The 15,459-nt window shown below is 47.8% G+C and overlaps 1 protein-coding gene across 18 annotated transcripts in view; it reads left to right on the top strand.

Moving 5' to 3' along the window:
• Positions 1-15,459, top strand: part of KALRN (kalirin RhoGEF kinase) — a 660,095-nt gene that overhangs the window by 500,021 nt on the left and 144,615 nt on the right. The window lies entirely within an intron of this gene.

The following is a 15,459-nucleotide window of genomic DNA, read 5'->3' as shown; positions in this document are numbered from 1 at the left end:
TCTTGCAATAATGTTCAATTTCCCTGATGTATAGGGTGTCTTTGTTTTCTCAAACTTCACTTGCTGAGATTTTTAAAAAGGAGAAAAAAAGGGGATCCCTAGGTGGCTCAGCAGTTTGGTGCCTGCCTTTGGCCCAGGGCGCGATCCTGGAGTCCCAGGATCGAGTCCCACGTCGGGCTCCTGACCTGGAGCCTGCTTCTCCCTCCTCCTGTGTCTCTGCCTCTCTCTCTCTCTCTCTCATAAATAAATAAATAAATCTTTTAAAAAAAAAAAAAAAGAAAAAAAATCCATGTTGCAGCTGCTAGCAGCACCTGTGTTAAAGTATGAGACCCTCACAGAGAGACACGGGGCTTTCCTGGAAGCCCAGCTGGTGAGGGACCTCTGCTCCCTGCCCTTTGCCAGAAGAGAAGCAGCCCTGGGAATGAGTTCCCAGTGCCTCCTGCCCAGAGGCAGGTTACCTGGGGATTTCGTTCCATCCTGGCTGTGAATCCAAAAGTGGGGTACTCAATCTATATTTGTTGAATGAATGAATGAGTAACTTGAGGTCAGCCTTAAAGGAGAAGAAGTTCTACCTTATGTGTACCTTAGATTACCCAAGCAATCTCTCACAACTTCAGAAACCCAGTTGGTTTGAAGTTGACCAGACCTTCCAGAAGGGGAGGTGTAAACCCTGGAAGAGGAGCACAGCTTTGTGTCTGGGCTGAGAGCTATCCCTCATTCAGAATTCAACGTGTTATCAGTAGCTGAAGACCCACGAAAGTACGGAGGAGGGTAAATGGATGTTCAGGGTGGGCTCCCCTGTGGTGGTGCTAAGGGTGAGTGTGATTTCCCACTTGCACCCCAAAGTTTTCAGCTCAAGCAGGAGACTCTTTTTTTTTTGGTCTGAAATACACCAAATACATCCCAAGGTTGGTGCTGCTACCCATCTCTATAATCAAGAGCTGATTCTTGTCCTTATGTGCAAAAATGTAGGGCCTATGATGAGCCTTTCCATGGGTGCAGTCCCCAGGTTTTCTGTAACTTGCCCAAGTGCCTCCCAAACTTCTGTCCTTTCCTAAAGATCTGAGGACATCTGCCGTCCACCTACGGTCGTGCTGCCACCAGGAGCTCCCGGGTAGCATGGAGTGTGTTCCCAGGGCGGTCAGCTTTCTTTACCAGGTCCTCTATCTACTCCCTTTTTATTCTATCCGGGCAGGTGGGCCCTTCCTAGATGCTAAACTCCTAATCACAGGCAAAAGGGCACAAAGAGAACATTGTAACCTTTTAAAGGTACCTAAATAGGTGTTTCCTCTCTTTTGCTGAAACTGTATGGGTGGCTGCTCATGACCCACATTTGGCATGGTTGATGTACATTTAAAGGAGAATAAAATTCTCAGCTCTGCGTAGTCCATGGAGGGTCTGTGAGCTTGACTTTGCATTCTGCATAGCTGGTAAATCGTATTCTAGCCCAGACGTTCCAGTTGGACCTACAGATTAATACTCTTCCATAATATTTAGACCCAGTTCCTGCAACCATCAGAGAAAGCCAAAATTGCCTAATTCTGCTGAAACCCCACTGCTCAGAGCCACTGAGCCACTCAGCAGGACAGTGGGACAAGAAGGTACAGAGAGGAGTATCCCGAGTTCTAGAGATCTGCTGTATAGCATCACACTTACAGTCAACAGCGCTGTATTGTGCACTTAAACGTTTGTTGAGAGGACAAATCTCATGCTAAATGTTTTCACTATATTAAAAAAAAAAAATAGAGGGTACCTGGGCGGCTCAGTTAAGTGGCTGACTTTCGATTTTGGCTCAGGTCTTTATCTCAGGGTCATGAGATCGAGCCCTGTGTCAGGCTCTACAGTTAGTGCAGAGTCTGCTTGAGATTCTCTCTCTCTCTCTCTCTGCTCCTCCTCCCTCCAGCACGTGCTCTCTCTCTAAAACAAATAAATAACTCTTTTTTTATGAAATGCTATGTGTAATGGGTTGCAGAGGGATAGTGCCTGGAAGGGAGTGTAAGTGAGGTTCATGTTCTCTTCCATGATCCAGGTGGTCGTTACACAGATGTGTTCAGTTTGAGAAAATTCGTTGATCTGATGGATGCACCTCTCTGTATGTGTATTATAAAAAAATTTTTTAAGTAAAATGAGTAATTTCTCTAAAGAAAAGAGTCTATGTCATGTACACTTAGTGACTCAGGCAATTACACCAAATAATAATGAAAGCTGGGGCGCCTGGGTGGTTCCACGGGTTAAGCATCTGACTCTTGATTTCAGGTCAGATCATGATCTCAGGGTCATGAGGTCAAGCCCCAGTCAGGCATTGTGCTCAGCGTGGAGTCTGCTTAAGATTCTCTCCCTCTCCTTCCGATCCTCCCCCACACCCACTTGTGCCTCTCTCTCTCTCTCTCTCTCTCTCTCGCTCAAAAAAATGAAAACAGTAACAAAAACAGTAATAGCCATTAACTGGACAGCACATGCTTCACATATGATGCAATCATTAATCAAAACAGCAACTGTGTTATCACCAGCACCTCGATATTTTTGGTGAGGAACTAAAGCATAAACAGACCTGTATTTTTAATATTTCCAAGGTAGCATAGCTAGTCAGTGGTGGAACTTGGATTCAGGGATGGTGAGTTCAAAATCCAGACTATAAACCACCTGCTGCCATGCAGTGGACTCTTACCCTTACCAGTTCCCTCAGTTGCTCCCTGCACCATTGCCACAATCACTAACTGAGACCCAGGTTCTGAGTTAGAAATAGTGATGTATTTTTGGTAGGAAAAAAATTCAAGAAACTAAAAATTATGAAGAAAAATGCTACAAAGTCCCACACACAATAATTTTGTCTGGTACCAAACACGGAGCTCTGGGATGTCCCATGGTTGATACAATGCCCTAGAATAGGAGAAAGTTGATAAAACAAAGAAGGCAATTATTCAGGAGCACGTGGGTGGCTCGGTGGGTTAAGCATCTGCCTTTGGCTCAGGTCAGGATCCCAGGGTCCAGGGGTTGAGTCCTGCATCGGGCCCCCTGCCCAATGGGGGGAGTCTCCTTCTCCCTCTCCCCTTTCCCCATGCTCGTGATCTCTTTCTCACTCTCTCAAATAGATTTTTTAAAAAAAGAATCTTAAAAAAAAAAAAAAAACTTGGTTATTCAGTCACTAAGCCAAGTAGCCAGGAAATAAAACATTTTGTAATATACACACAAGCCACCCAAAGTGAAGATCTTTCTGATTGCTTGAGTATCTAAATGCATAGGACAGAGGAGATTAGTCCCAGGAAGAGGAAAGCCCTTTTTTGGAGACCACTGCCAAGAACATGTGAGATATTGGGGAATCCAGAGCTGTGTATTGATCTTTGACGGTGGGGAAGGTAGGGTCTGAAGAGGAAAAGGGAATCTTTCCATTGGAATGTCGCCCATCAAGAGAAGTCCAGAGGCAGAAATGACCAGGACGTATTCAGGGCACCTTCAAAACATCAAACAGAGCAAATCTATTGGTAGGTAGTTGAACAGGTGGCTGGGGAGGTTCATGAAGAGCTGTGAATGCCTGGAGGAGGCTGATAGATTTTAAGAAGCAGACAGGGCAAAATCCATGTAAATTCTCAAATCATAGAGTACAGGTGGGTGGAGCATGGGAGAGAAGAGACCATAAGGAGGTAGTGAGGTGGCTGATGAGGGCCTGCAATGGCAAGGGAGCTGCCCGGAAAACCAGAGAAAGATTTTTTAATAACCTGGCAGGACTCAGTGACCAATTAGATGTAAGGGACGGAGAAAACAGTCTCTCTAACTACTGTTTATCCAGAAATGTTTCAGAAATGAACTTGGATAGGTAGGGAATTTACCTGAGTCGAACCACAGAGGAGGAGCAGAGAAGAAGGAAGAGGAGGAGGAGGAGGGCCGACCTACTAGGTGATGGAATGGCACGCTGTCCTGAGGACGGGGAAGGGACCCTCACACCAATTAGTTTTGGGATCACATCACTTACTTTCTCATTTCTAAAACTAGGAATTTCATCCAGGAAGCACCTGTTGAACACGTACCCTGCACCAGGCACTAAGCAATTGTCCGTGTGTTTCCCCGTGCAGGTGGGCCGATGGGGTACTCCATCCGGGGCAGGGTCCAGCCTGGGTTCTAGCAACCCAAGTGTGGCCAGTTCCTTTAGCAACTCCTAGCTTTTGCTTCCCTCTAGTGGCCACGTTGCACCACTGGACTTGTGCTTTTGGCCCCTTTGTTCCTGGAGAGCTGATGTGAAAGGGAAAGTGAAGAGGTCTTCAGGACGGAACTGAGTCATAGATCATGCACAGGGTCAAGGGAACAGGTAGTAAGCAGTGTCCAAAGGGCACACTCTGATAGTTGGTAGCCACGTGGGGAAGTGGTGATAAGAAAGATCCAGTGTCATGAACCAGACATGAGACGGAGGGTGGCAGTCAGTCCCAGAGCAAAACGAGCAGCAGAAAGCAGAAAATCCCATTAGGACTCAATAAATGGGTAAGTGTGGACAAGAAAGAACTGTGGGCCACAGATAAAGCCCCTTCTTCACACTGATGGGATCAGGGATAAGGGAAAGCCTGTTATTCACTGAGGGCAAAAACTGGACAATTTATAAGGACGACACTGTGAAGACTCTGGGAACCCCTTCATTAGCTGCTGCTGCTTTCCTTGCTGGGCACATGTTCTGGATCGTTCAGCTGGACAGCTGGCATCCCCTCCAGTTCCCACTACAGCGGGGGGTGGCCGGGTAGTAAGGAAGCTGAGAGGCTGGCATAAGGCAGGGCAGGTGCTCTGGGATCTCACTGGCTGGTAGGTAAGCTCTTGTCAACAGTCACAGCCAAGGGCAGGTGACGAAGCTAATAGCACAGCAGCCCTGAGGGGAGACAGCCGTGGCAGCGCCCGGTGGGGCAGTCCCGTGAGTTAGCAATGGGAAGAGCAAATCACTTCATGAGGGACCCCCTGCCTCATCCTTGGGCCAGCACCCCACACTCCCCTGTTGTCGTGTGTGGGGTGTTCGTATGAGGTTCCCCAGTGGACAGTAAGCTTGGTGGCGGTGAGGCCGTCACGACGGTCTGCCTCGACCCTCTGTGCCCTGGTGCACAGCTCAGGGGCTGGCTGGTGAGAAAGCAAATAAGTACGTGGGTGGCGTAACTGGACTCATAAGACCTGGGGTCCTACTTCTGTGGTTTTCTGCTGTGTGATCCTGAGCAAGACAGTTCACCTCTCTGAGCCTCGGTTTCCTCGTCTGTAGCTTCAGATCCGACTGCTAGCTTAAAGGATCGGGGTCAGAATCTGACCTGTGAGGGTCAGATTGACGCCTGTGAGTCTCGGGAAGGGCCCCACAGGTGCGCATCGTCGTCTTATTCTGCTTGAAAAGAGGAATTAACCAGCTGGTGACTCTGGGCCTTGGCGCTGAGCGAAGCATGTAGAAGGTGCTTCTTCGGGACGTGCCGCCAGCAGCGGGCTGGCCTCTTTGCTGAGATGGGTTCCCCTCCTGGGCCCTCAGCAGCTCACCCCTGAACTTCCCCTACGCCCTCTTCTCAGTCTGGTCCTGGCAGACTTGCCCCCTGTGCTTAGATCGCCGAATACCGGCCAGGCTGACAGGTGCTCTCTGGGCAGCCGGCGGGAGAAGGGCCTCCGTCCGGGGATTACTTTGCCAAGTCTCTCTGCGCCAGCGGACCTCTCAACCTGTACCCTGTCCCCTCGGTGTAAACATGCTATTCACCTGGTCTGGCTGAAAGTTCCAAGAAACCCTTCCCAGCCTGCCGTGGCCGGTTGTTTGTCTGGGAGCCCTCCTGCAGGAAAGGAAGCGAAGTTCATATTCATGGCTCTACAAAGGGAAATTGTAACCTAAATCGTACCCCACACCTTTTACCCCTGGGCTTGCTTTTATTTGTTTATTTTTTATTTTATTTATATTTTATTTATTTTACCCCTGGGCTTGCTTTTATTTATTTTTTATTTTATTTCTGTTTTATTTATTTTACCCCTGGGCCTGCTTTTATTTATTTATTTTTTTATCTTATTTATATTTTATTTATTTTACTCCTGGGCCTGCTTTTATTTATTTTTTCCAGTCTCTCAGTCTCTCTCAATGTGTCACTAAGGATGGCTTAGAAATGGATTTCTCTACTCCGGGCACACAACGTTAGTGCAGGAAACACGCCCTGGGTACGTTCCAAGTTGTGATTACTGGTTAAACAATAGATAACATTTATTGAGCATGTCAGGGTTTACGCCTGTGAACTCGTGGAATCTTTGCAATGACTCATGTGTTCCCTATTTTATAGATAAGGAAGATTAGCCAAAGAGAGGCCAATTAACTCACTTAAGGTTATAGAAACCGTGACAGTGGACACAGACTCAAACCTAGCGGGTTTGACTCCAGACCCAGTGTCCTGCAAATGGAAAGCGGTGACCACATCTGAATACCCGAGGTCAGGTGACCTTGTGCACTTCTCTGGAATCCTGTCCGGTCTTTGGCCAGATTGCCCCTGGAGCTCAACTGTGCCGTCAGTGTGGCCTGATAGCACAGAGCACCATTTGCCAGAATGCCTGAGGGCAGCCCACAACTTCTCATCTTCTCTCTACCAAGAGGGCAGCTCTTTGTAATCCCCGGGTATCTCCCAGCCGCCGCTCTCAGGCCTCTGCTGCAGGTAACCTTGGGTTTTCCTGTGGGCTCTTTCCTCCTTCCCCAGCTCCGGCGTGTATTGCAGGAAAGTGCCCTCCTGCCCAGGTTCTTAGAATCAGAAAGTAAAGGCAGCTCAGGGAAACACAAGGGAGCCAAGAGACACCCCGCCCCCCTGGTCAGGACCCTTATCTCCAGACTAGGGGTGAAGGTTGCAGAGGCCTGCATTCATTGGCAGGCGGTGCATCCTCCCAGCCGCGGCTGCTGACAGCTCGTGCCCAGCCTAGATGGTCCCTGAAGCCTGCCCGGGGAGCACAGAGATAAGGGGCAGAGAGAATGTGCAATCAGTTTGCATTTCCTCCCTCCCTCCCTGGAGAGCTCTGACCCTCCAGCATTCGATAAATTCTTGTTGGATGAACAAACGAATAAACATTAAATTAAGCCAGATCTGAGATCCTTGTAACGTCCACTCGGAGCAAATCTAGCTCCCCCTCTGGGTGGAGGGTGCCTGTCCGCTAGGAGCCTAGGCGTAGTGGGTATGAGCCCCGTCCTCGTCCCTACCTCGTTCTCCATGGCTGCCTCTCACTTGGATGAATACACTGGAGCATTTCAAGTTTGCAGATGCCACAAAACTGGAAGGAATCGCTAATCTGATAGATGAGAGGGTCCAGGATACATGTTAGCCCAAAGTTTGAAGTTAACAAAGATAGATAATTCTCTGAGCTGAAGCCTCAAGTACAGAAAGGAAAGAAGCTAGCTCGAGAAGACCCTCGGATTGGGCTCTTTAGGAGGCTGCATGCTCCGGAGAAGCCAAGCGACAGAAGACTCTCGGACCACATTGATGGAAGTAGAGTGCCTAGGCCTAGAAGTGAGTGCTGGCTTAGTCTGTCTACAGGATTGGGTTCAGTTCTAGGTGTCCCCAACAAGAGAGACGGTGACATACTGTAGTTCATTTAAAAGAATATGATGAGGGACATCTGGGTGGTTCAGAGGTTGAGCATCTGCCTTTGGCTCAGGTCGTGATCCTGGGGTCCTGGGATCGAGTCCTGCATTGGGCTCCATGCAGGGAGCCTGCTTCTCCCTCTGCCTGTGTCTCTGCCTCTCTCTCTGTGTGTCTCTCATTAATAAATAAATAAAATCTTAAAAAAAAAAAAAGAACATGATGAAAATATTGGAAACTACACATTTGAGAGCCATTTGAAGGAATGTTTGGAAAAGAGAAGAACTTAAGAATTATCAGTCTAGTCTTCACATAGGTGGAGCTCCGTGGAAGAAAGGAAGAATTCTCATGTATTACCCTAGAGGGCAACTAAGAACCATGGATAGAAATGACAAAAAAAAAAACAAAGAAAATGTTTGGAATACTGTAGCTTTCCACCAGGAGGGAACAGGGCCATAACGTAGAGAGCTAGATGCTAAAAGGGTCCTGCCTTGAGTAGGAATTTAGAGTAGAAGCTCACTAAGGTCCTGGGCTTCTATGATCTGTAATCTTAGCTGCCTCTCCTGGCTTCGCGTCCTCTGCAGTTTTGCAGCTTTGGATTTGAGGATCCTCTTCCCACGCTGACACCAGTCGATATATCAATACATTAGTGCAAGTGTGGACTCAAGCCTTAGGACATTCTCCTCAAGGGACGGCGATCATTCACTTAGCAAAGTTTACTGAGAAGTGCTCTGAACCCAGAATTTGAAAACCCGAGTCTGGTCTTGACTCTGCTACTAACGATCTTGGGGTCCTCAGTTTTCCTATGTAGGAGGTAAGAGCATGGAATAATCTCGGTCTTAACTCATTTACTTACCTACTAACACACTCATTCATTCAAGTAATGTTTATTGAGCGTCTACCATCTTCCAGATATTCTCTTCCTTACGTAAGTCCTTCCTCTTTGGGGGATTAATTTTTCTCTTCTGTCAAATAAGGGGATTGGATTCGATGAACCTCAAAGTCCCTTGCACCTCAGGTAGACCCTGAATCCACCCACCAGTGCCATCATCTCACCACACATTTCGTAGCTTTGGCTAAAACATTATCACCTAAGGCCTGGGTGAATGCTTTGCTAAGTGAAAAACCATTTTGTGGTTCAGGCACTCCTCAAATCTACCTATTAACTCATTTTTTTTTTTTTTTTAAATGGGGGATAGGGCAGCCCGGGTGGCTCAGCGGTTTAGCCCTGCCTTCAGCCCAGGGCCTGATCCTGGAGACCCAGGATCGAGTCCCATGTCGGGCTCCCTGCATGGAGCCTGCTTCTCCCTCTGCCTGTGTCTCTGCCTCTATGTCTCTCATGAATAAATAAATAAATAATCTTTTAAAAAAGAGGGGATGAAGGGATTAATTTTAATTCATATCTATCAAAGGCACATCACATTAAGAGAAACCAAAAACCGAAATAAACAGAAGGAAAGAGAAAAATCAAGAGGCCGACATGCTAATCATAACGGTTGCCACTCACTGAATGTTTATTGAGGCAAATTTCTGCGACCTTGAAAGTCTACAAAGGCCTTTCATGTGCCCTCATCCTGACTGTTTGGACACAAACTTCTCTTTTTTTTTTTTTTTTTTAAGATTTATTTATTTATTTATGAGAGAGAGAGAGAGAGAGGGAGAGAGAGAGGCAGAGACACAGGAGGAGGGAGAAGCAGGCTCCATGCAGGGAGCCCGACGTGGGACTTGATCCTGGGACTCCAGGATCGCGCCCTGGGCCGAAGGCAGGCGCTAAACTGCTGAGCCACCCAGGGATTCCCTGGACACAGACTTCTAAGTTGGTAATAATTGCCACTCAGAATGTTGAAGGAATGGCTCCATTTTCTTTAACACCCTAAGGTGGTTGTTGAAAACTGCTGTCCTTATGATTCTTGATTTGTTGGGTGTCACCTGACTTTTTTCCTCCTCTCTCCCTGAAAGCTTTTGGAATGCCCTCTTCACTGCCGCTGCGTCCTGACACTGTGCTTTAGAGTAGGTCTTTGCAAAATTAATCACAGCGGGCTCTTGGAGCAGTGATCGGTGTGGCAGTGTGAGCCCTTCGGGTCCTGGGAATTGCTCTGCACGATTTATTCCTTTTCATTCTGTCGGTCTCGTACTTGTTAGGTCGATTCTTTCGTTTTCTTACATCTTCTCTTTTATTTTCCTCTCTCTGTTCTTGTTCTACTCTCTGGAAAATTTCTTTGACTTTATCTTCCAACTCACGTGTGACGTGTTTCATTTCAACCGTATTGCTAACTTCGCAGAGCTCTTTCTCATTCTGTAATGTTCCCCCCTTTGTGCAGCAGCTCGTTCCTTTTTCATGGATCTAACACGTTCCTTACCTCTCTGAGGATATTACGGTGTCCGTGGAGGTTTGTTGTCCTGCCTGCATTTTGTTTCCTGTGAGTGCCTGACCCTTTTTTGTTGATTTAACTTGGTCTCCGTCGGAGGGGCTTTTCTGCAAAGTCTGGTGATCTTTGGCTGAATCGTATTCATATTTATGAATGAGGCACCAAAAAAGCTGAGCGGATACTCCGTGTGATCGAAGGAGAGTATTTACTGGGAAATGTCGCTCTGCAGTGGAGGGAGGGATCTCCAAATGTCAGAACTTGAGTATCGCCACATCTTTTTGGTTTCTCCAATGAAAGACCCTCGGATCTGCACAAAACGTTCCTATTTGCCTGCCAGTGTCCTGGGAAACAGCAAGATCAAGGATGGTGGCCATCTCCCTATTCTGTATGTGGGCCTTCAGTGGATTTCAATTTTTCAAGCAGGTGTATATCACATAGAGGAGGGACCCAGGGGTCTCCTCCCTTCACAACCCCTCTTCCCTTTCTAGTGCCACCTGGACTCTGACCCTCAGTGCAGCCTGGTCCTTCCATTTCTCAAGCCTTTCCCAGGGTCGTGCCGGGCTAATGGCAGGAGCTTGTATCGCCTCTCCATTCTACTGGGCCAGAATCCACTCTTGCAGGGACTTCCTGTTATTCAAAAATATATTGACTTCTCGTGTCTACTCTCACCTCTCATTCTCTTTGTTCTTGGTGCTTTATATCTTAACCCCCTTGTGTCATTTTTATCAGATTTAGGAATTAATGAAGATATAGATAGGCAAATGATTGAAGGATAAGATAATTTTTCAAAAAGGGTGGCCCCTGGGTGGTGGCTCAGCTGTTGAGCATCTGCCTTGGGCCCAGGGCGTGATCCTGGGATCAAGTCCCACGTTGGGCTCCCTGCATGGAGCCTGCATCTCCCTCTGCCTGTGTCTCTGCCTCTCCCTGTGTGTCACTCATGAATAAATAAATAAAATCTTTTTTAAAAAGATTTTTTTTTTCAAAAAGGGGTCCCAAATAAATCAACTGTGGGATCTGGAACTCACTGACAAGAAGAGGTGGGCAGCCACGTGAGAAACATCAGGTATTGCAGCCACTCATCGCAGCTACATACCAGGCAATAGCTTAAGGGCTTCGTTCACTCGGGCATTCAATGAGTATTTGTTGATCGCCTGCTCAGTGCAACGTGTCACTCTAGACACAGGAGATGTGACAATGAGGAAGACGGAGAAGGCTTCTGCTCTCCTGGACCTTATATTTGGCTGTGTGATATGGCAACAAATAAATAAACAACTTGTTAAAGATAAGTTAATAAGTATTCCCAAAAAAATTAAACAGATTTGGGTGTTAATGAGTGAACTACTTCACCCATAGAATATTAACACCCGAAGGGCCCCTGAAATCCAATTTCCTTATCTGAAGAATGAGGAAGTTCAGGTACAGAGAGGGGAAGGGATTTTCCCAATGTCACACACAAGTAAAACCTGCACCAGCACCAGGCCTCCTGATTCCCCGCTCCTGCATTCTTCCCGCTATTCATTTCTACACAATTCTTGAGATCTCTACTCACTGCAGACCACCCTGTGCCTCTCTGTGGCTCCGCCTTCCATCTCACCCTGGAGGAACCAACTAAACTAAATAGCTCCGTCAGTTGCAGTCAGAGGGGCCCCAGCTCCAGCGAACAAAACTGAAGCCAATCATTAGCGTTAGACTTGTCATTGGACTTGGCAGCAACACAGGCTACCTTCTGGCTGAAGGCATCCCAGGGCTCCACAGCTGTGTCCCTCGCTGCCCAGACATTGTTTTACACCTGTTTCAAATCTCAATCAGGGTAGAAACACAGCACTAAACCTGTGTAAAGAGGTCTCCTTTCTAAAGAGCTCATCTAAATTTCACAGGAGTATGAGGACAGGTTTATAGAGGTGGATTTTAAAGCAGCTATCCTGGGACACCTGGGTGGCTCAGTTGATTGAGCATCTGCCTTTGGCTCAGGTCGGCTCGGGCAGCAGGTGTTGTGGGCCATTGTCAGACTCCTGGGTGGGAGTGTTCTTCAGACGGACAGTGCATGGGAAGCAATGCAGAATGAATCCTCATTTTCCATAAAGGGATCCAGGATCCCACCATCCCCTTGTTTTTTTGCAGAAAAAACTTGCGCTGAGTTGAGGGACCCCTTTTTTTTTAAATTTATTTTATTTATTCATGAGAGACACAGAGAGAGAGGCAGAGACACAGGCAGAGGGAGAAGCAGGCTCGCTGCAGGGAGGCTGATGCGGGACTCGATCTCAGGACCCCAGGATCACAACCTGAGCCAGAGGCAGACCACTGAGCCACCCAGCTGCCCCAAGTTGGGAGAACCTTAAAGGCATCTGAGTCACCTTCCCTAGAAGCTTTCAGGCCAGTTCTTCTAGTTACCCCAGGTTAGGGCAAGACTGCATTAAAATTATAGAAAAGGTAAAAGATCTGATTTACTTCTGAGATAATTTACATGCCTATTTACAGCTGGTACAGTCTATCCCCATTTTTTCCATTTCTTCTCTACTCCTAACTTACTGCGAGAATTGATTTGTAAACAAGCATTTGGAGAACTAAGTCTGTTGATGACACTGTCCTAAGTGCTTTAAAAATATTATCTTGTGACGTGTGAGTGGTTCTCAGTTGAACGTCTGACTCTTGATTTTGACTCAGGTCATGATCTCAGAGCGGTGAGATCGAGCCCCACATTGGGCTCAGCATGGAGTTTGCTTGGGATAGTTTCTCTCCCTCTGTTGACCCCCCCCCCCATACACACACACCCATGTGCTTTTTCTCTCTAAATAAATAAATAAAAATCTTTTCAAAAATATTATCTCATTGGGGTACCTGGCTGGCTCAGTCAGTAGAGCATGTGACTCTCAATCTCAGGCTTATGAATTCAAGCCCCGTGTTGGGCATGGAGCCTAGTTAAAAAAGAATCATCTCCTTTAATCTTCGTACCAACCTATGAAGAAGATACCGTTCTATCCCCATTCCACAGATGTGGAAACTGAGACCAAGAGGTCAAGTGACTTGCTCCTGGTCACACAGCCGGTGAGGGGCTCCAGAGCCCGTAGCCTTCAGGAGAATCTGGTGGAGACACAGGCAGGCAGAAGCCGAGGGCCTAGAACAACAACAGTAGAATGCTGGGCACGTCGTGTTCTACCCCTGGGAATATTGCTGGAAACTCCCGCAGGGAATAATCAGATCTTTTTCCATAACATGAGGAAGTTCTTAGGGTTAATCTCGCTCACGCTGTTTATATACGAAGGAGGTTCAATCAGCCTCCACGTAGTAATCAAGCAAGAATGGACCTAAATAAAAGCAATCATTTCTGGTGAATATGAGTAGGAACAAGGGTGGTTATGAAGTCTCCTCTGTGTGTGTAATGGTAGCTGCTGGAAAGAAGCCGACCCAGAGCACCTCAGAGCAGGGAGGACAAAGTCCACCCAGGGACTGGCCATCAGGGGAACAGGTTCCACCAGAAATAGGAAGTAGTCGGGGACCCAGAAAGGAAGAGGCTGGCAAAGTCAGGGGAGGAGAACCTGGTGATGACTCAGCCGCAAGGTGGGGCTGGGTGGGCTGGGCAGAAATCTAAGCGATCAGCATCAGAAAGGTTTAGCCCCTTTGCCCCCAAGGCCCTAGGGAGCCAGGCAAAGAAAATGCCTGAGAAGGGCCCAGGAAGGGGCCGGGTCAGAGACTGTGGGGGTGGGGGTCACAGTGAAGGCAATTAGGTGAGAGACGATCATAGAAACTGAGGTGCACGGCCAGAGAAGACTCCGAAACACCTGACTTCACCCTGAGAGTCTGCGCACCTGCTCAAGGCTCCCAGCATTTCCCTCCTGGGAGTGAGTTTGGTCTTTGAATCTAGAATGGGATCGAACTAGTAGATTGCAGGTTGAGCATCCATTGGCAATAGTTTGAAAATCAACAGTACAAATCTGAGGCAGCCTTGGAGCTTTGAGCAGGGTGTGAGGGCCCTTCCTGACACCCGTCCAATCACCTGGGACCTCTGCGGTGGTGAGAGGTCAGCGCCCTCCCTCCGTACCCCCGTGGTTTCAGCCAGAGGGTGCCCAGCCAACAGGAACAGGGTTCACAGAGACAACTGTTTGAAAGATTTGCAGAGGACATGGAAACAGTTCTTAAAGGCTGCGGGGAAAAGATCGAGGTGAAAACAGCTGTTGTTGGCACCCCATTCTCTGAAGACCTGTTTAAATTTCTGGGACAGAGATTTAGCTCAGGGGGAGAAGTGGGGACTTTGTGAATGTGCCCCTGCGCTGGCAAGGGGACAGTAGAGAGAGTGAGGTGAGGGACAGCGGTGAGAGTGGGGACATGGTCACTGGTCCTTTCTGGGTGGGAGAAGAGAAAGTAATGAGCCTGGGACCCTGGGAGACAGCGGAGCAGACACAACAGAACTGGACAGAAAGAAAGCTGCACATGTACTTTTCCAAGAGACTCCTCATTTAGTATTTGTGATGGGATTTGGTTTTTATTAGTTAATGAGGGGCACACTCTATATAATTAATGTCAGTAGGTGGCGTGACTCATCACAGTCCAAGAGAAGGCTTAACGCGTGAGGCATGAATGAATTATTTTTTTTAAGTATTATTTATTTATTGAGAGACACAGAGAGAGAGGCAGAGACACAGGCAGCGGGAGAAGCAGGCTCCATGCAGGGAGCCCAACGTGGGACTCGATCCCAGGACCCCAGGGTCACACCCTGAGCCGAAGGCAGACGCTCAACTTCTGAGCCACCCAGGCGTCCCAAAAATGAATTATTTTGAAGATTTCAAGTACAAATGTTTTAAGGGTTCCAAGATTCCTCAAAGGTCTTTTGGCCTCTCTGCCCTTGACCCCTCCTCTCTGTGGCAAGGGAACATTCCAGTACTGACTCCAGTCCTGGCCACACCACGGAGGTGAAGCAAACCAGGACGTTCATCCTATATTTGAACCATAATGGTTCCTGTCTGGGTCTGTGAGCGCCAGAGAAAGTACCTGTTGATCATCTCTCCTCCACTTTCTCCTCTGTCTGGCCTGGGCAGCTCACGGGAAGCAAAAACCACCATCTACTGGGGTTTCCCAGGTTTCTCTTGATCTTTGAATTATAGAAGCATGTAGCTTGGCACTTCGTCCTCACACACTCCCTACTGCAGCCCCCAGCTGCCTGTGGGTGGGTCTGGCTGTCACTTGTCCAAGGAGGCAGTGGGTCTTGTATCTGGTGACATGCTGGGCTGTTTGCAACCAGAGCCTCAGGCTCCCTCTGCTTTGCTGCAACAGTCTGCAAAAGGGCCGTTGCTATCCCTGGAAGGGCTGCAGGTTGCCTCTCGGGCCTTGCGCACACTTGACGTTGGGAAAGAATCCTGAGGTTGGCACGCACGAATGACTCCCCTGAAGCCTAGGAGCCTGGTGATAGAAATAAATTCTCAGGGTTGGCAGGAAATTTTGTGGTCATCTAGTCTAACATTCTACAAATGGAATTTGCAAATTCTACAAAGTTCCAGTAGTGGAAAGTATAATCAATTTAGGGATGCCACCAGCCACTGAGGAAAAAAATG

Source organism: Canis aureus, chromosome 35, assembly GCF_053574225.1.
Source record: "Canis aureus isolate CA01 chromosome 35, VMU_Caureus_v.1.0, whole genome shotgun sequence".
Classification (NCBI taxonomy): Eukaryota; Metazoa; Chordata; class Mammalia; order Carnivora; family Canidae; genus Canis; species Canis aureus.
The sequence above is the reverse complement of the archived record's forward strand: the minus strand, read 5'-3'. Positions and strand labels throughout refer to the sequence as shown.